The following is a 21,899-nucleotide window of genomic DNA, read 5'->3' as shown; positions in this document are numbered from 1 at the left end:
AGTAAAGCACAAGCACCATACACAAACTCCAGTAAAGCACAAGCACCATACACAAACTCCAGTAAAGCACAAGCACCATACACAAACTCCAGTAAAGCACAAGCACCATACACAAATAAAAGCACAAACTCAAGCACCATACACAAATAAAAAGCACAAACTCAAGCACCATACACAAATAAAAGCACAAACTCAAGCACCATACACAAATAAAAGCACAAACTCAAGCACCATACACAAATAAAAGCACAAACTCAATAAAATAAACATTGTAAATTAAAAGGCACCTTACCTGAATGAATACATCCAGAGTTAACGTCCGTACATACATCCTTCCCGCACAATACTGAAGACCCGCGAGATCCCAATGCTCCTTGCCGACGAGATCCCTAAGGCTCTGTCCCGAGTCCCTGCTGCTCCTCTTGCAGTCCGGACGCATCCCATAATCCTGGCGGGTCTGTGCACTGCAAAAGTGCACAGACGTCTCCTTGTGTCCCCCTATGGGGACGGCCGGGCTGCCTTGAGCATGCGCATAGACCGATAAGTCGGGACTCGGTCTATGCGCATGCGCGAAGTCCGTGAATTTTAAAAAAATATTTTTTTTTATTTTTCATTTTTTTTCTTTCTTTTTTTATTTTTGAGGGGGCTGCAGTCCGGCAGCCCTATGCCACGAGCCGCCCCTGGCTAGGTTATACATGTTTGCTCAAATTACCTGCATAGTGATAACCTATGGTCCTATAGTTCTTTTAATTTCTTTGCAAGTGTGAAGCTATACACCACTTACCATGTATGGAAAAGTCTATGGATTTGTGTGTGTGCCTGTGTGTCTTTGTGTGTATGCGTCTGTAAAGATAGCTAGAGATGTAGACAGACAGATGTGATTCCCACATTGAGTTAAATAGATTTTCAGTAAAACCAGAACGGTTAAACCTGTTTTGTCAGTTTTCCATTTCAGCAAAATTGCTGCATTTTAAACAGTGGGACTGTGAAACAGTAGAACTAAGGGAGTTTCTCTTTCCTCCCTTTGCTAAGTAAACTCAGGGTTAGTATATTTAGAGATGTGAAGGTTTGGAGTCCAGGAAGGCTAGCAAATTGCAAAAAAAATGTATTTGTGTTTTGTATTCAGTGGTTCAGAGTTAATTTGTATACTTTCATCAGAATGTACTCCAAAGAAAGTCATGTCAATTCTGAGTGCACAAACACATAGCCATATCTGCATAAATGAACACACACACACACACACACACACTAGTAGCATTTAGTACTATAGGGTGTGTTATGCTTTTTGAACTGCAGTGTGCATTATGCTTTGCCAGAGCTGTTATCTTGGTTTCATAGAGGATGTACAGTGTGTTGGGAAACAATCGTCAGTGAAGCTCCTTTCGAATACCTGAACTACTGCATTGCTTAGAACTGCATCTTAAGTCCACTTCAAGTGTAAGACTGCTAACTTTTATGTTCAGTGCTGTCATGTGAGCTGAGTAATGATGTCTGTGAAACTGTAGTCCATAGAGACAGATGCCTGGGCTGAAGCTATTTGTGATCCTACTTAAAAAAAATAAAAAAAGTGTTCCTGATACTGCCCTATATGGGCAATGTAATGGATAATGTTTTAAGAAAGCTAAAAGCTTCTGTTAAAGTAATTGAATATGCAGTACTGGACAAACCAAACGTTGTCCAATTGCAGCTGAAAGCCTTACAGTCCATCAGTCTAGCTCATAGTATGCTGTCACATCTGCTGGCTTGGGGCACCATGTTACAAAATAGTTTCAGTGTGGTTGGTCAGAGAATCCCTTTGTTTTGGTTGACTATTTGAGATAATGGTACAGCCAATTCTCATTCACAGTAAGTGCCACCAGAGAAGCATGTCAGTGAACAGGTATAAGTGCCTGTAACTTGTAACACTATTTATATTTCTTGTACACTTTTCAATGAAAGCAAAGTGATTGAGTTTCATGGAGAAAGTTCCTGTAAATAATTTGTTATGGGAGAGGTCAAATAGAAATCTCTGTGTGTGTGTGTGTGTGTGTGTGTGTGTGTGTGTGTGTGTGTGTGTGTGTGTGTGTGTGTGTGTGTGTGTGTGTGTGTGTGTGTGTTTTGTTGTGTTTTTAAGAGTGTGTCATTGTAAACAAGGTTAGAGTATGGATCCTAGTGGATCATTTTCAAATTCAGCATAGAACAAGCACAGTGTTAAGAATAAAATAAAGACTTGGATTAGACAATATTTACAACCTGAATTCATAGGTTCATATGTTTATTGACCTTTTTAAACCTAGCCATGAATCTCAAATCACTGACAAGTTCTTGTACCCTTAATAAGTGTAAGAAGGGGCTTGGGAGATGAAATATTTACAAGCAGAGGTCTGAGACATGAAAGATTTACAGGATGCCTGTGTCCATTAGAGATATAGGTGCCAATTCTGGAGTGAATTTCCAGTTCTCCATCCAGTTGTCTAACACTTGAATTTAGTTTGGAAAGAACTTGAGATACATGCCTGTCTCTCCAGCAGGTCCCAGTTATATTACAGGCAAGGTTTAAGTCTTTAGAATGGGTAATTCTAGTGCTGTTTGTTTTGCAAATATGCTGGAGGTCCATCAGAGTGGGGGTATGATGATGCCTTGTATGCCAGGCATAGATCTCCTCTCAACTGCCTACAGGAAACAGAATACAGGGACAGGGCTTTGAGGTGGTTTGCATAGGACATGTTAGTTACACCCTGTATTCTTTAATGAGGAGTCTCTGTGGATGTTCTAATTGTTGGATGTACCTGGTTGGGTACATATCAAAGGGGACATTGTACTCAATGATAGGTCTGATGAGTGCTGAATACAGTGGAACAATGACCTTTTTGGAACTAGATGCTATACCTTTGCTTATACGTTGCACAACATAGAATGATTTCCAAACTACCATAGACATGTGGTGGTCAAAGGCTAGATTACTATCTATTTGGGTCCTACGTCCCTTGCGAATATGACAGAATATTCTGTACAGTTAGCCAGTCCAGTTGTGGAATTTTGTATGTTGTTTTTATTACTTGGATATCTAAAACTTTTAGTTCTTTGATACATTGGAGCCAACAAACAAATCCTTTCTGTTCCCAGGAATTAATAATTTCTCTATATGTTTTATGTGGAAAGTTCTTTGTGACTATAAATGGTGTTAAAAGATCAAACCAGATTCTTAAATCTATATTTGCATTAATAATTTTCCTAAATGAGTCAATGTAATAATTAATAATATGAGTTTTAGTGGGTTTAGTTATGTTATATTGCATACTAATATATAATGTTTGCCATGGCAAATTGCTTTTATCTGTTATTTTATTTTTTGTAAATCAAATTCATTTATTGATATTACAGTTAGTAATTCTTTTCAATTTGCAGAGTAATTTGGACTTATCCAATCTGATTTTGTTTTAGATATTGATGCTTTTATATATGTTTCTATATCAAGAAAGTTTAATCCTCCCTGTTTCGATGGTCTGATATGATGTATTAAAGCTATTATGTTTATTTTGGAAAACCATAAAACATTTATTAGGCATGAATTTATTTCTTTAAGTATATTCATTTCTGGTAACAGTTGTATTGCCAAGGCTATATATATATATAGGATCTTGGGCAGTAAAACTATTTTTATTAAATGTAGTCTATCTTCAAATATTAATATTATTTTGTTCCATTTTACCACAGAGATTTTAATTGTATTGATGATATTATTGTAGTTTTTTGAGACTAATTTATTATTATCCTTGCATAACTCAATTCCTCGATATTTTAAGGTAGATTCTTGTTTCCCTATGAAGTGATCCCCCTTAGTCTGCAGCTCTTTTTTTTATTTAAAAATAAAAACATTGATTTTGCTTTATTGAAATGGAGTCCTGAAGTCATGTAAAATTGTTTACCAGACAACTAAATTTAAAAAATTTTTTCAAGGGGCATGAATACAACAGATTTGAACTTTGCAGGAAGAGTTTGTTTAACCCTCCACTTAACTCCTCATTAAGAATTTTTGAAGAAATGGTTGAACAAGACATTAGGAGGTTAGAATTGAAGAAGGATGTAGTTAGTAACTTCATTGAATCTGAGAGAGACCTTCTTAATGATCTTAGAGCCAACAAATGAAGGGTAATGAAACCTGATGGGGAGGGGGGGGTGGTCTTGATCTACTCTATGGATTATGAGATGGGCATGTATAATATTTTGAATTATGTGAATCAATACACTGTTGTTTCAAAGAATGAGATTAATATTACCTACTCTAAAATTAATTATTTTCTTTTTGACCACTTGTTACAAGGAACCGTCAATGAGAAATCATACAATTATTTACATGTGGAAAATTATAAGAAAACCCATAAATGTGTGGAGAATCTTAAATTTAGACCCATTGTAGCAGGGGTGGGTTCTTTTACTGAACTCCTTGCTATTTTTATTGATCATCAACTCAAAGAATTTATCCATTCATTTGTACATATCACAAAGGACTCACTGGATTTTCTTAAGAGTATTACTAGTGATAAATTTAACAGCAAAGTTCTTCTGGCTACCATAGATGTGGTTGAATTATTTCCTAGTATCCCACATGATAGTGAGTTGGACTGGTTTGGCGAAGTGTTAGTGGAGATTGGATATTTGAAAGGTAACACTGTTAATTTGATTCTGGAATTTATAGACACTATTTTAAAGAACAATTTTGTTTATTTCAATGAGGAATTTTATAAGCAGGAAAATGGGGATGCTATGGGAGTCCCCATGTGCTCCTCTTTATGCAAACTGCGTCTTGTATTATTGGGAGAAAAGGTTTATATTTGAGACTGATGTGAACAAATATATTTCTTTTTACACCTGTTACCTTGATGGCATCTGTCTTTTTTGGGAAGGGTCAGAAGAAACTCTACAAGAGTTTTTTTGTTACATCACAATTCTTCAGAATTTTTAAAATTCACTTATACCTTGTCCCAATTGAAGGTAGATTGTTTAGATATTACACTTTACAAAGATTATGCCAACCAGTGTTTTCAATCTAAATTATTTAGAAAGAGCACATTCTCCAACTCATACCTACATTATGATAGTGGGCACCTTCATTACCAAAAGAAAGGGATTATTAAAGGACAACTCGTTAGAGCATTAAGATTCACTAGTGAGAGGATGGTGTTCCTGGAAGAGGTAGAATTTCTTAAACACTTATTCTTGGAGAGGGGGTATTCCAAACCATTTATTAATACACTAGTCAAGGAGGTGATTACTGACTGGGACATTTTATATTTTCCAGTGCTGGGAAATGGAAGGATGACAGGAAGTCAGGTGAACAAAGTAAATGACAGTCATGATGGGGCACTTATAACCACCTTTTCTAACACCTCTGCCCGGGTGGAGGATACTGTGAGGAAACTCTGGGCTATCCTGAGAGTAAATGAAGAGACAAGTAATTATCTCCCAGAGAAACCTATCTTTGTTAGAAGAAGAGACACCAATTTAAAAGAATTATTTGAAATGAACGAGGTCAAAAACATTTCAAATGATGGTGATAAATGGGAGACTTATAAATGTGGATCATGTAACCAGTGTAATTACATGTTAGACAACCACAAAGTTTTTATACCATCCAGGAAATACTGTGTGAGAGCCGCAGGTTTTTACAACTGTAACTCAAAAGGGGTGGTTTATTTAGTGATATGTGAGACTTGTCATTGTTTTTACATCGGGAAAACAGAGTGGAATTTGAGGAGGAGAGTGTATGAACACATGTATGATGTAACTAAGGCTAAAAAATCTAATGCACTATTTAAACATTCATGGGTTTGTAATGACATGAAACCTATTTTTTTTTGTATTAGAACAGGTGACCATTGACCCCCCAGGGAGGATGCTTGCAAGCCAGGCTAGAATACAGGGAGCTTTTCTGGCAACATAAGTTAGATTCAGGAAGGTACCCAGGTTTAAATGATCAAATCAGTATTAACAGTGTATTGAAACTGAGAGCAACAAAATTATAAGAGGGTTACTAAAACATGAACCAGACCATCTATACCCACATGATTTTTACAAGCAAGGCAAATGGGAATATTTTAGAACCTTACAATACTTTTAAACAAATTATTTATTTTATACATTCATTTACACAACATTTTTCTGTTGATAGACTTTTAATTCTGTACTAAAACTGTATGCAAGTTTTGCATGTGATGTTCAATTTATGGTGGATTTTACTTAGTTTAGGATATATGGCATGGATGCATATATTATATTTTATTTTATAAATGACTGTATATGGTTCTTTAAATTAATTGTTACTAATTGTACTAATGGTTGTGATTTTATGATTGATGTCAGTACTTATAGCAGTGATTCAGGCATTTGCATTGTTCTGATGAAGCCTGGGGGTATTGCAGATGAAAGGGCTTAACCTTGTGATTTGAGGACAGTTTGTTACCTGTGCCTATTTTCATTGCTGTGTGGATCTGCATTAAATGGTTTTGGTTCTGCTATCCTGCCTGGTCTTGAAGTTTCTTATCTATATCTAAGCTAATTATGAGTGTTTCTTTATTTTCTTTAGTAACATAATCTATAAGAGAAATTATCCTTTTAATATTGTCATGTGTATGTCTATGATATATAAGTCCAGTTTGATCATTATTGTTTTGGATAGTGGTATTTTCATTCTGTTAGTTAATATTGTCATAAATATCTTATAGTCATTATTTAATAATGATATAGGTCTATACGAGGTACAGAGGTTTGGGGATTTGTTTTCCTTTAGGATTGGTGTGATTAAGGAATATCTCCAAGAGGGTGGAATTAAAGCTTGTGACTGAATTTCTAATAGAGTTTTATGGAAGAGGGATAGTATCTTTGAAGGAAAAAATTATATATTTCCATAATTATGCCATCTATACCTGGAGCTTTATTATTTTTACTCTCTTTTATTGTATCTGTAATTTCTTTGCAGGATATGGGTGCTTGCAGATCTAGTTTTAATGTTTCTGTTTTTTTTTATATTAGAACATTTTTCATCTAGATTTAATTGATTTATATTTTCTTTTTGGAAATGTTCCATATAGTGATTTATGTAGGCATAAAGAATGTCACCTATATCCGAGACATTTTTCCCTTTATTTTCATGGAAGATACTTTTAATGTTATTAGCATTGGATTCTATTTTGATTCTTGTGGATAAATTATGTAGATATTTGGGAGAAGTGGCCAAGGTATTAATTTTTAGCTTTTCTAAAGCTAAACTAGTTTTATGTGTTAGAATTTAATTATATTTATTGTTTAATACTTCTACTTTCTTTTTCATCTCCAAATGATTTTGATTTTTTTCAGCTGTTACTGACAAAAGTTTGGATTGTAGATCTAATAATTCAGAACCCCATTCTCTGATTTTTTTTATACCAAGTTAGGGTTTTACCATATATGTAAGCTTTTAATGAGTCCCATATCATTATTTTATTTACTCTGTGGTGTAATTAATATCTAAGAAGAAGTGTAATTCAAATAACAACCAGGGTTTGAACTCTTTAATTTTAGTTATATATGCTGGAATTCTAGAGTTAAAGGTTAATGGTTTGTACCCATTTTAAAGTTTTAGTATCAATGAATTGTGGTCTGAAAAGAGACAGGGAGTGATTGAGAAATTAATGATTTTTGAGTGTAAGTTATGGGCAGCAAATATTTTATCTGTTCTAGTTTGGGTACCAAATCTGTGATCTTGATGGGAAAACAGTAAAGATTTATCTTCTTTAAATTTGAAAGTATCTACAAGATGCAATGATTCTACCCACTTGTTTAAAGCTTTTGATACAGCAGATGTATGCAGCGGTCTTTTATTTGTAGTTTCAGCAATATCAAATATACAGTTAAAATGTCCTCCTAATATTAAGTTGCCTTTATAATTATTGGAAATGAAATTCAAGTGTTTTTAACAGCTCCTGTTCCAATTCCTGGGAACCAGTATAGAATGGCTAGGGTCCATATTCTGTTATTATATTTAACTATTACTAATGCCATAAAGCCTTCTTTATCTTCATACTTATAAATGATTTCTGGGTTAATCACATTTGTTTTCCATAAAATTGTTTCCCCTTTTGTCTTTGTCTTATAAGTGGATTGGGCCAGTATCTTATATTCCTTAGGATTCCATTTGTAATTGTCATTGTTTTGAAATGAGTTTCTTGAAGGAAGACAATTTGTGCTTTGTTCAATTTAAAATATTTCAGTAGATTTGATCTCTTGCTAGGATTGTTTAAGCCATTGGTATTTAAAGATAATAAAGTTAAATCCATCTTAGGTTATTTAGACTATGTATTTTTGGTTTTATTGTGACTTTTAAACATTTTCCTCTGATAATTATAAAGTATATGTTTGAGCTTTTAAAGGAAATTATCAGTTTTATACTTTGAGTGTTTACCAGTAAAGTAATGTTTTGGTCAGGCATACTAAAAATGTTTTTGTGAAATAACAAATTTAAATTAAAGAAAGTTAACAAAACTAAGATCCACACTAGCCATGGAATGAAAATCATTCCTAATCTGATGGATAAATCTAAGTCCATCAGATTATCACTCATGCCTTGACAATCCAGAACATCTGAGCTCCTTAAATTGAATTATCATATGGAGAATATTTGTAATAGGAATAAGCAATGTTTATATTATTTTGAACAGATATAATACTATTGTAGATTAGACAGAATTCTAATACAATATAAATGTCTACTTATTGTATAAGCAATTAATATTTACATGAAAGACAGATGACAAGCAATTCAGTCATAGTAAAGGAGGATGTATCATATATAAAATAAAAAATTATAGCACACAGTTATTTAACATCTTCACCCTTATTGATGAAGTCTTTCAAGCATTATTACTTAATATAAATAGATGGTGATCATATTTTTACCTAATGTTTATAATACAATGTATTTTACTGGATATATCAGAAGTTATATTTCATTGATTGCAGCATTTAAGTAATAACTTTGTTTGTTGCTAACTTACTTAAAGCATCAAGTTTGTTTTATGTGAACATTGATGAAAGTTAGTGCATTTTAATTGTCAGTGCATCCCTCTTCCCTCCATTTCTTACACTTAAAGATTTTCATATCTGTCATTTCTTATTATAAAATGAGTGAAATTTTAGGTTAAAAACAACACATTCACTTATTGTGACAAATGATTACAAGTTCCTTTTCCATATTCATAAAATGCCATTTTATGGCATATACTGAATATTTTTAGATTTAAATAGCAGCATTCTATCTTTTATAATCAGCAAAAGTTAAACTGAGTGATTATTGTCAATTTAATACTATTTGTTCAGAATATGATTGTTGCATTCTATGACATTCCTAGTTCAGGCTTCTATTGTTTCCCTTGAACAACTTTGTCAGTTTGATGTCATGTATAAAACATTAATTACCTTGGTAACAGCTTAAGTGTTATGTATGGTCAAGATGGGTTACAAAACCACAATTCAAGTTAAAGCAATGACATGACTTGTTATGCACATTTTCTTATATGGGAAAATCATCATGCTTCCCCTTAATGTTCAATATAGTGTATGTCATTTATGACAAGTTAAAACAGTAGTGTTATTATTCACAAACCCATGTTATTAAACTGAGTGTCTATTGTCAATTTAATACTATTTGTTCACAAGATGATTGTTACATTCTGTGATATTTCAAGTTCAGACTTCTATTGTTTCTCTCGAACAACTTCTGTCAGTTTTATGTCATGTATAAAGCATTAGTTACCTTGTCAACTGTTTAAGTATTATATATGGTGAAGATGGGTTACAAAAACTACAATTCAAGTTAAAGCAATGACATGACTTGTTATGCATATTTACTTATATAAGAAAATCATCACGCTTCCCCTTGATATTCAATGTAGTGTATGTCATTTATGACAAGTTAAGCAGAAGTGTTAGTATACACAAGCCCATGTTATTAAATCCTGTCTTTAATATCAAAATATAGCAGACTGCTTCATCTTATATGACGATTATATATTTTATGTCTAGATTTACTAAAATCATACATTATATAACTATTGTGTGTGTTTTTTTTGGCTGTTGCTTAGTTATTTGAGAGACCACAAGCTGTAATGCTTATTCTTATTATTAGCTCCTTCCAAGCATGTTTATACAGTCCATGGACTTTAAATTATGAGACCCTTCTAGTTTCTTATTTGTTTTAAGTGTATTTCCATCCTTACATGAACACATATCAGTACTTCAAGCACGGGCAACAATGCCCATCCAGTTTTGCCAGAATGTCATTCACTAGTTCATGTGGTGTGTTTCCAGGATGTTCTTAAAATATTGAAACCAATTTTTGTCCTGTTCCATGCAGTGGCCACTCTGCCAGTGAACCACTCAACACACCTTCCATTCCCACAGATATTTCCACAAAGGAAATCTGATGACTCTGTAGCACTTCCCAGCAACCCCAAACACTCCTAGAATCAGCTATTCCCATATGCCCAACACATCCCAGACCACTGCAAAGAGTACTGCACAAGAGCAAGTGTTCTTTGTCTTTCACAATAACTCAGATTTCCACTCTTATGTAAGTCCTTAATGTGTTTGGACCAAAATATATTTTAAATATAAAATTGCACTTATTATTATTATTAGTTTTTTTTATCAAGAATGAGCTTAATGAGCTAAATGAAGTGTTGGAAGACTATCTATATGTGTACATGTGGTTTAAAACAGCCCTTTTATTTTATATATATATATATATATATATATATATATATTTTTTTTTTTTTTTTTAAACCAAAAACGTCATTGCCAACAATCATCTCGGAGGCTCCTTTCTGAATACCACAACGTACACTAAACTGTATGGAATGTAAACACAGTATAAGAAGCTACACAATTACACACACACATGCCCTAGCACTGCAAGGATGAGCATTGAGAAGTGTTACCTGTTAATGGCTTGCAGGTGTCTATGATTAGTCTGGCTGCAAGGGCAATTGAGGTTTCACAGTCTCCCCTCTTTAATGTACACTTACTGAGGGTGTGTCAGTGAGAAGATACTTACTAAAAAGTCTGAAAAATACATTGACTGAATTAGGAGAGCAACATTCCTAGCATTCAAATGCTGGCTTTATTGACCACAGTTATGCACAGATAAGGGAATAAGGCACCATAAACAAAAAGAGGAATGCACCTGCAGTTTTTGCAGTCTTTGTTTAATATTGTGTGAGTACATGTGTATCCTAACTGTTGGTAATATCACAATCATCTAGATATTTACTGTGAAATGAGAAAGGGTAACCTTCAAAACTTGGTTTTGTTGCACTTTCAATGTGATGTGTACAATGTCACAGTATCAGTGCATCTTAGCACTTTTCTCCTTGCAAATATATGTCTTTGAAGAACATATGGGAAATATTTTGCAATGAGTGTTCTTAATACCTTTATATGAGGGTTCAAATCCATTCAGATTCTTGTTGCAAGATAACAAAGTTGATTAAACATACAAAATGTATATTTAAAGTCCTTGTTTCCAACACTTTTCCTTTATCATTTCCATGCAATTTGGCATTATGCTCCACTGACTAGCATCAATTAGTATCAGTGAATGGCAATTCACTGCCCAAGCTAAAAACTGACAAATTTTATTTGAAATACCCTCAAAAGTGCAGTGAAGAATGGCATTATTGCATTTTCCTCAACAGTCTGGACAGTACTGATTGTAGAAATTTAAGTTGTTCCTATCTCTGTGCCATATTGTGTAAATGTATTGAGCTTAGAGAAACAGTACAGGTGATGCAGGGTTCAAAAAATGTTCACAGATCATTTTGCTGAGGGAGGTCATAATAAAAAAGTCTTAGAATTTTGACAATCATCTTGGGGTATGAATGTACTGATGTGAGAAACTCAGGTAAGGCCAGTATTGACTAAAAGTGACAGGTAAGTCATTTGAAATGATGTCAGTGTTAATTGTGTATGTGCTCTGTGAACAATGAAAGCATTGCTGCTGTTTCCTGTGCCCTTCTCCATTCCCATGGCATTAGCTAAAGTCCTGATATTGTGAAACATACATGGTAGTATTGATGTGGCAAGAAAATGTGAGCAGGCTGAATGTATCAAAGTAATGCAATAGCAGCTCTGCTCATTGCTAGATATACACTGTGATTCATTTCATGTTCCTTCAAACTGTTATCCCATAAAAGTTGTATGAATGCTTCTGATAAATATTGCCTTCCATATTTACAAGTCACTTGGCAGTGCAAAATGTACTTTCACAGCTTAAGGAAAAGAAAAATGTAGTTTAGAGCTGCCTTACATAAGTCTGGCAGCATTGCACGTCGATCAGCACTCTTTATATACTCAGTGAAGAAAATACACCTGACAAGTAACTTTCTTTGTTGTACAATGTATAAATACAGTGGGCTTAGAGTAAAAAGCCAGCTGATTCATGTTTCAGACCCACTTAATATAATTTTACTGAGTGTGGTCTGAGCACATATTTAATCATATTTTGTGATACCACTGTGTTGTTGTTTAAAAAGAAACTCTTGTCACTATTATCAATATGTGAGCTTTCGTTTGTCCACTTTCACATTATTTGCCATTAACTACAAGTCTGATAATGTGCTCCACAAAGTTCATTTCTGATGTAACAATGAGATGTGAGAAGGATGAATGTGTCACTTGAATGCACTTCTTGCTCTGGTCATCGCTACATAAACCCATTGCTTACATGTAGTTTGCTGTCAGCTTTTTTCCCTATCATATATTTTCTTATAATGCCTTTTCCATTTGCTCTCCACTCACCGCATTGCAAACATGGTTCACTGCCTAAGGGAAAAAGTGAAAAATTTAGTTTAGGTTGTCTTATGTGGGGGAAATATGCCTGGAATCTGTGCATGACCCTTAGCACCATGGAGAGTATTTACTGCACAGAAAGCACCTGATAGACGTCCAGATCTTTGGCACAATGTATAAATAAAGTAAATTGAGTGAAATAAGACACACAATGTATTGTTCAAATCCTTTTTAAAGATCACATTTCACTTATTCCTGATATGTATGGTATTTTAATTGTTTTAATCTCTATTTTCTCTCTGCTAGGCAGCATGCAACATGGATCACTATCGAAGGAAAAAAAATGAAAATATAGTTTAGGCTGCTTTATGTAGCACAAACATGACTGACAATGTTGCATCTTCCTCATCATTCTGGGCAGTACTGAGTAGAGAAATCCCACTTGTCATACAACTACCTCTGTGGCATAAGGTTTAAGTGCAGTGAGCTTAGATAAAAAAACAGCTTTTTAAGGTTTCAGATTCAACTAAAACATACTTTTACAATGGGTATAAGATTCTCATTTCTCACAACATTTTGATTAGGAGTATAAAAATAAAAAAAGTAATGATGCTAATCATGTTTACTACAAGCGATGTATCAATAATGCTTGCATAAGTAAACTTTTCTGTTTAGCATATACTATTAATGTTCACATATATCCACAAGCTAATGTGTTTCCAATTTCTTAAAAATGATAATGATGCTATTTAATTTAAAATTCACTTCCATATGTAAGGAGACACAGTACTTTTGTTATAGCTGTAATCATCATCATGACTCATCACATATCCTGTGTATTTAGGTCAGGGATGTCTTGTGACGTATGTATATAACATACCCCAATGTGGATCACTCAGCCTATTCAATTGCATCCATCTGAAATCTGTTTACAAACATATATACTAACTTTTATATAACAATGCATTCCCAGTTTCCATGCTTAAAAGGTAGTTCTCCATGGCACTGTCAATTAATAAGCTAACATTCAGTTTTTGCATACTTTATCAAATGGGAATGATTCCCAGCTATTTCAACAATATTTTAACATTGTGTACGCTCAAACAGCACAATATTTAACAATTCATCTTTGTTCACCTTCCTTACTGTAATGATTAAAAGCCATGCCATTAAGCATTCCTTTGTTGAATATTGCAACCTGTTTGAATAGGTTGAGCATCACACATGGCAAAGCTTAATGCTATGTTTCACACCTTTACTGTTAGGTGATGTGAGTTGTGCCAGTGTGTTTGTGAAGGAACCCATCTGCTAGATTCTGCTTTCAGTTGCACAAATTAAGTTAGCTAGGCTGTGTGTCTTTGCACACTACCAGTTACCTGGGAGAACTGAATGGGGCACCAATTCAGACATATTTTGTTAGCTCGACTTTTGCAGACATGGCTGGTGAGGGAGAGAATGGTGCTAAATCTGAGCACAATGGTTGGATGTTGGGGAGTCCAGGATATTTATGGCACTCCTCGTGAAGTGCTACGGCCGTAAGCTGCTGCAGGGGAGTTATGCCAGGTCTCACTATAAGGCTGAGGGTTGGAAGAGCTTAGCCAAGGCTGTCTCCAGTGCAACTGGGATTCCACACACTGGGGAGCAATGTTGTTACCACTATAGAGACCATAAGAAGCACAAGCAGGGCCCCCTAAACCAATGAGAGTCTGAATTTAGGACTGCAATTACTCCTCAGTCGTGCAAGTATACTGACCCATAACCTGTCTATGATATGAAATTTATGATTTAGCCAGCCAATATATATATGTATGTGTGTGTGTGTGTGTGTGTGTGTGTGTGTGTGTGTGTTTATATATATATATATATATATATATATATATATATATATATATATATATATATATTTTTTTTTTTTTTTTTTGTACTGTACAGCTGCAGAGGAAATTGCTGCGAACTGTGAGGTACACCTGAACTTTTTTAACAGGACATGGGGTAAGTATAACTCAGGTCTACATTCACCCCAGAAATTTCATTCCCTCAGTCACTAGCATCTTGATCAGGCATACTTCAACCTTGATCTCACGCATGCATGTCTTTCCTAATAACTCTTACTGCTTGCATTAGGCAATGAGGACACCAGATTAAATGTGTTTGGGTTCAATACCCAGAAACAGCAATTACTTGTTATTACTGTATCAGTAAAATATTAACAGCAGTAATATTTCAGGAACAACTTAACTATGGTAATTGCAGTTATTATTACATTGGAATGCATATATCCTATCCATCATGGGGAAGAAAGACTGCTCTTTGTTATATCATAACAGTGAGATTTGTTTAGTTTATGACACATTAATACCTTCCCATCATATATGGATGTGGCAAATGTGTACAACAGTAAATTTTCATAATTGTTTGTGTATTGCCAAATAAAGTGTATTGAGAAATACAATAATGTGACATGTCATGTATCTAATTATCTGTCTTTTTTTTGTTTCCTCCCACCATAGCTCTTTTTTTTGGGACAGTTATAATTTACAAATATTCTGCTGATTGCATAACTTGCTGCTGAAAAATAAATGACCAGCAGCACAGAGAGGTAGACTGACCACTTGGGCTCAGCCCACCATACCTCCACAGATGACAGCTTAGACACCCAGCACTTTGGATTCAGAGCCTGTCAGTGTTGCTTCCACAACCCCTGCCCTACCTACTCTACCTGCGTCAGGTAGCTCTGCCTCAGCTGCTGGTGCAGTGGTACTCTCCAGGAGCAGTACCAGTGGAGGTGTTGGTTTTGTCACCTGGCAGGAGCTGAAAAGGCTGGTGCAGGATATCATTGAGAGGGGCATGATGTATGTATCGGCAGGGTTGAAAAAGTCCTACATATGATTGTAAAAATGATTCCACACCTGACACTGGCCCAAGGAGCTGCTGCAGGGGACAGTGATGACAGTTCTCAGGTTGGGAACTAGATTCTCATTGTTCTCAAGCTGAATGTGGGTGCTCCTCTGATTTCCCCTACCTATCTCCAATCATGGTGTCCCCCAGCCTTTTGGGTCTATCACCATCCCTGTCTGTCTTGTATGTCCTGTATGTCTGCACCTGCTTCCTAACCTTCACTACCTACCTGAGAGATTCCTAACACCTTTCCCAACATTACTCTCTTTCTTCCAAAAATAATAAATAAAATGGGCATCTGTCCCACAATAAAGTACACCCAATACATCGCTCTCCACTTTGCCTATGTGTCATCTTGGCACACTTGATTTGGTCCAACTGGCTGTGCAACATTATTCTGTTGTTGTCACCCATCTCTGGTGTGGTGACTCCCAAAGTCATGAAATTGTGTTTATAATTTTACATTTATGTTGTGAATAATTGGATAGCTGTGTCAAAACACACACTTCATTTGTGACCAGAAATGGCTCATGGAAAAGCCTTCTCTTTATGTCCTTTGCATTTGGGCAAAAGTTGACATAATGCAGGAGTGCTGAGTGATGGTGAACGCTGTTTAACTTCTTATTGCAAACGCTGATGATTTCAATTTAATCTGCAGTGTTCTGGTTACTTTCATGCAAATGTGCTCAAATCTGATGCACTATGGTAAACTGTGGTAATATGTAGGTAGAATAAAATGTATAGTGTGAAATGATGAATATATGTCCATTGTATATGTTATTGTATGTATGTATATGTCTTCTCAATTCAAGCCTGATGCACACAATTTCATTTAGACTGCACTTGCATGGGCTAAATGACAATAACGTTTACTTTGACTTGACTTGACTTTGACTTGAATACAGAGTAAAGACAGATTATAGGCAGTGCTGTGATATAGCTAATGTAACAGTTCTTAAGTAAATGGGTGTAATAAAGTAGGTGTTCCTAAGTGGCATTTTGAGATATTTATCCTGTTTGTAGACTGTTTTTGCAGAATGTCATGGATTTGATTACAGCTGTAGGTCACCATTTCATTATCATACCATTTGAATAGTGCAGCAAGACATCAATTACAAAAAGACTGCAATCCCAACAAGAAACTTTTTAAGCTAACCTTATCCTGCTTATGTCTTCATGTTCACTGCACTCTCTTACCCCTTATTTTTGCCTGTGGCAAGCATTGTATTGTACAGAGATGGACAGATTAATGATTTAATAAGGAAGATTAAAACACCATATACTGTAGATGTTTCTAAATGTCCTACACAATACTGTTGCTGTTCCTCTCTGTACCCATCTGTCTGTTTCTCTCTCTCTCTCTCTCTCTCTCTCCCTGTTTATTTCTTCTGCTTCAGTAAATTGTCACTGTGATTCAATTGTGTTATTTAAATGTACAAATTCCTTTGTGGGATGATGAGATAATGTTCACATGTGTAGATACATTTTTGGCTTCTTTCAAGAGCTCTAATTGAGCCATTCGATTAGTGTAATTGATAGCATACAGTCTGTAGCAATATCTTATGATTTTATTACCTTTGGCCACATTACTCCATTGTGCTCCATGCCACTGTGCTTAACTATGTTTATTCAATTTAATGTACTTTTCAACAAGCTGAAGAGTTGGACGTACAGATAAAAATGTTAATCACATTTGCTAAAATCTAATGTAAAATGTGAACTCTCAGAGGTATGACATCCTACATGGTGTGTCTGGATAATACTCAGATATAAATGATTTTCTTGCAATGCTCTAAAGGTTCAAATCCAAATGGATGAAAAATGTATCAGAATATTTGTCTGACTCCTGCGGCTGTTAATGTTGGCTACACCTTTCCTTAACAAATCATTATCCTGCTGCTATATTAATATGCCCACAGAACTGCTAATTCCCATTCTAAGTTGTCTAAATGTTGTTATGTCAAGGCATTACACCTGACTTAAAGAGCTAAACATTGTCAGATAAGAGTATCCAAAGCTTCTGGTGAGCTTCTGTGGAGTGATTTTTAATGTGAGAAGAGTTACAGATAGCTTTAGACCTTAGCTTAGCAGCTAGTGCTAACTTGAGTTATTTCAGGGAGGTACTATTCCAAATAGGTGTACCTGAATTTGTCAAAAGAGAGCTTGTTGGGCACAGGATCAAAGAATTCCATCCAAGATCGTACTAGCTGCACATTTAATTAAAACTAGTGGACTTAACAAGTAAAGTGTGTACTGATCACAAACACTCAAAACAGATACAAAAGAAGTTAAGAAAAGCAATTCCCCCTTCTGAGGGCTTCACCACTTACCCCCCACTGAACTGTACTAATTCTAAGGCTTCTTAAACTTGAGGATGATGAAACAATCAAATATTCTCTCCTCCCAGAGGTTATGCAGTCTCTGAGCTGTATATCTGAGCAAAGGGTGCATGTGTGTGTGTGTGTGTGTGTGTGTGTGTGTGTGTGTGTGTGTGTGTGTGTGTGTGTGTGTGTGTGTGTGTGCGTGTGTGTGTGTGTGTGTGTGTGTGTGCAGGGTAAGAATCCTTCTCAGTTTTCTTTTGTTAGCCAAAGAGTTTAAGACTTCACTTTAATGTGTCTGCAATTTACAATGAACTGAGTTTTTTGAATAGCTGCTTGAGCTCAGCTTTGTTAAATTTGAGTACAATAATTCCAGATATAAGAAGGTAAGGGATCCGAAATTTTGGGAGTAAGGACAGAGAAACCATAGTTGGTGGACCTAAGTATATTTTGGGACAAATCAGAGTGATATCATTACTTAAGATATTGTACAGTAGTATTATAACTGTTCTAAATTTAAGGTTTTTTTGTTTGATGTGGACAGTCTTGAAATATGTAGTGCAAAAAAGAAACCCCATAGCAGTTATTCTCTCCCATGGAGAAGGAGAACCATATAATATTTAAAAAAATACAGCGGAATTCTCTATAAGAAATAAGCACAATAAAGATACAGACTTTGTGAGAAAGCATATTTGGAGATACAAATTATTGACAAAAGCCAAGCTAAAGAGGAGGAGGCCATACTCTAAGTGTGTCACTTGTAGCCCCTTTTTCTGATGTCCTTGCTCAGAAATTGAGAGCATTTGTAGAAGAATCAAAGTAATTTGTTGACCTTGGTTCTGATGGGCCAAATGCTGGCTGAAAAGACAAAGGAGGAATTCTTCCATATGCCAAGGTATTTGAAGGCACTGATATTTTTAGATGTATTACCTAAAGAATACATTAAGATGCAGTTTGATACTGCCAGGTTGCCAATTTAAAAGGTTGGGGTGGTATAGAAGAGATTTTTTTTCTTTTTTTAAGCTTTGAATAGAACACTGTAGATTGGAGCCAGTCATTTAATACAAGACAATATTGTTTTATATTAAATGTAATCCTTTAGGAGGCACTGACCCTGGTTACTATCAGGTTATCAATGCAGAATAACAGACTGGTGTCCAGTAAGGTTCACAGGTAGATAGTTATTGAAGAATGAAAGAGCAGCTTGTCCAGACATACCTGTTACTGCATTTTCATTTGACTTTTGAAAAAAAAAAAAAGTAAATGCAATTGCACTATTCATAGTTTTGTTTTCAGGAAATGATTTGCTCCAGATATCAGCAGTGGGATTTTTCACCCATGTAGTATCAACCAATATATTTCATTCTGAGGATCCCTATAGCAGGTCTGCATTTAAGATATAGAAGGAACCAATCGGTTATTATGGCACTGGAGGGGTTCAGCTGGGGCTCTCTTATCCCACAACCTTAGATATCTCTTTCTGTTCATAGGAATTAGAACACAAAATTGTTTTGTATTTGCATAGTGGTAAAAAAATACAAGGAGGCTGTTTAGTTTGTCCTTTAAACACATTCAGCATTCTACCTGTTTTCCATTCCAATCTTCTTCCTTATATTTTAGCTACATATCCCATGTGCATTTGAATTTTTGTGTGGAGTACCTCTCTATTCTTCTGTCTTTTCTGGTCTCTAGTGAGAGGAGCTTTAGCTCCTCGAGTGTCTGGTCATATGCTTTCTTCAACATCTTATGGACTCTTCTTGTATTTTTTTCCCCTCTGGATGCCTTCCAGCAGCCTGATAGCCTGATGCTTCTCTCATTGTATGACTTCAATAACCACAGGACCTGGTATAATAGAAACACCTTTTTGCTTCAGTTTTTTTTTTTTTACTCTAGAGATATGTCCAGGCACTCTATATCTGCTACCATTTCCTTTTCACTTTGCTCTTTTTTGCAGGTCAGTTAAGGTATGGTCAACAATTCCAGACCTTTTCCTACTCTGGTGCCATCAGTTCTACTCCCCTAAGCTGATAAATCATGCCAGGGTTGCTGTGACTGTGATGCATTATGTTGCATTAGTCTATACTGTGACTCACTTGACACCTTTGTCAGCCTGTCAAAATCCTTCCTTAGACTCTTCCCCATCCTCTGCTGTTACTGTCAAGTTTGTGTCATCAATGATTAGGTTAACCCTGATCTCTCTTCCCTCAAATCTAAAGAGTACTGAATCCCAGTGTAACCCCCATTGAACTGCTAGAGCAGCTCATCTGGTGACTTGGCAGATTCCCAAACTGATGCCCCCCTCAACCCAAACTTGAGGACAAAAAAAAGTTATTTTCTTCTCTGTGCTAGTATCAGTATTCATTTATGAATCTGTGATATCCTTAAATATTCATAATGATTGCTGGTATTGCATGCCCCCATCAGCATCTGCTGATTGTGCCCCCTAATAGCTTTTGCCTAGGGAAGCTGTCTCCTTCACCTCACCTAGTTATGGTGCTGGGTACTCCACTTGTCACATTTCGTATTCCTAAACAAAACATCCCACTGTGATCTACCATGAAACATGCAGCAATCTCACTCCATAATCAGGAACTTATCCCCAACCCTTCCTTTTTTTTATAGCAGCCAAATGTGTTGAACTGAGTCAAAAGCCCTTGCTGAAATCCAGGTAAGCCATGTCTGGCAGTACTCCTTTGCCAATTCTTGCCATAATGCATACATAAAACTAATGTACATTTGTCTGTCAGTTTCTTCTGGCCATGAACCCCTGCTGGATGTTATCTTACAGCTTATTGTTCTCTGGGAAAGCAGCCAGTTTTTCCATGAAGATTGTCTTTATGATTTTCCCTGACACCTCTGTTAGACTGAATGGCCTGTAGCTCCAGACTATTTTCTTACTTCTCCCCTCCACCCCTTGTAAAAGAGTATTTGCTGTTTTGCACTCCTCAGGCACTTCTGTTCAGTTCTGTGATTTAAAGAAAACCTGTGTCAAGCGATCTGTCAATATGTTGGCCAGACTCCTAAAGATCATGGGAGACAGTCCGTCTGGTTCCTCCATATCACCTAACCTTACAGCTACTGGTTTCCTCTTAACTTCTTCCTTCTCTGCCCCCGTTTTTTATTTCTTGGAGAATATTATTCTATTTTATGCTATTTATACATAATGTACATAACTGAATATCAAGCATAACTGTAGTATTTGTTAGTTGCTTAATTTCATTTTCTTATGTTAAGAGGTTATTCACAAATAACTGCATGAATTAATTTTGCTTCTTGTGTCACTTGGTAAAAATGGTATGATCTTTGAAAGTTATGTAAAGCATTTTATCAGTATTCCATGGTTAGTTCTGATGAAGTCCCATGCTATATAAAAATGCTTAGCCAAGTGTTGTACAATCATGTCGTTTTTAACGTAGATGGATATGATTTATTCTGTTTCAGAAGACTTGACTTCTGCATTTATGATTGTTTTTTAGCTTCTCTAATGCAGAAGGACACTTCTTTTGTTTGGTAACTTTTTCAGATCTATTAAAGATGCCTTTGGAAATTAGATGAGCCAGATGGGAAGCTTTCTGAATTACTGTGGAAGAATGATAAGGAATTATCAACCAGAGTGCCAGATTCCTTATGACAGGTGGAAAAGGTGATGCAACCCTTGAATGAGCATGTGTAATGAATATATGTGCCTAAGTTTATGTCATATTGCTCTGCTGTGGTGAGACCTGCGCTGGCTTCCAGTTGCTGCCAGGTCTGTGGTTAAGATTATTCTTTTTACTTAGTAGGCCTTACGCACTCCAGCTCATTTCTTCATACGTGAGCATACTTCACAGGAAATCCAAGTTGTCATATATTCTAGAAGAACATATTAATCTGAACAGGTGA

At 35.6% G+C, this 21,899-nt stretch overlaps 1 protein-coding gene across 6 annotated transcripts in view; it reads left to right on the top strand.

Moving 5' to 3' along the window:
• Nucleotides 1–21,899, top strand: part of LOC122787886 (junction plakoglobin-like) — an 803,785-nt gene that overhangs the window by 88,250 nt on the left and 693,636 nt on the right. The window contains exon 1 of one of the 6 annotated variants that reach the window (XM_044054806.1): nt 21,550–21,660. The exons of the other annotated variants lie outside the window; for them this stretch is intronic. The gene's annotated coding sequence lies outside the window, so the exon portion shown is untranslated. Of the gene's footprint in view, nt 1–21,549; nt 21,661–21,899 lie in introns of those variants that run through there. 6 annotated transcript variants of the gene reach the window in all.

The sequence above is a fragment of the Protopterus annectens genome, chromosome 13.part0 (assembly GCF_019279795.1).
Source record: "Protopterus annectens isolate FY-2018-M chromosome 13.part0, PAN1.0, whole genome shotgun sequence".
Classification (NCBI taxonomy): domain Eukaryota; kingdom Metazoa; phylum Chordata; order Ceratodontiformes; family Protopteridae; genus Protopterus; species Protopterus annectens.
The sequence above is the reverse complement of the archived record's forward strand: the minus strand, read 5'-3'. Positions and strand labels throughout refer to the sequence as shown.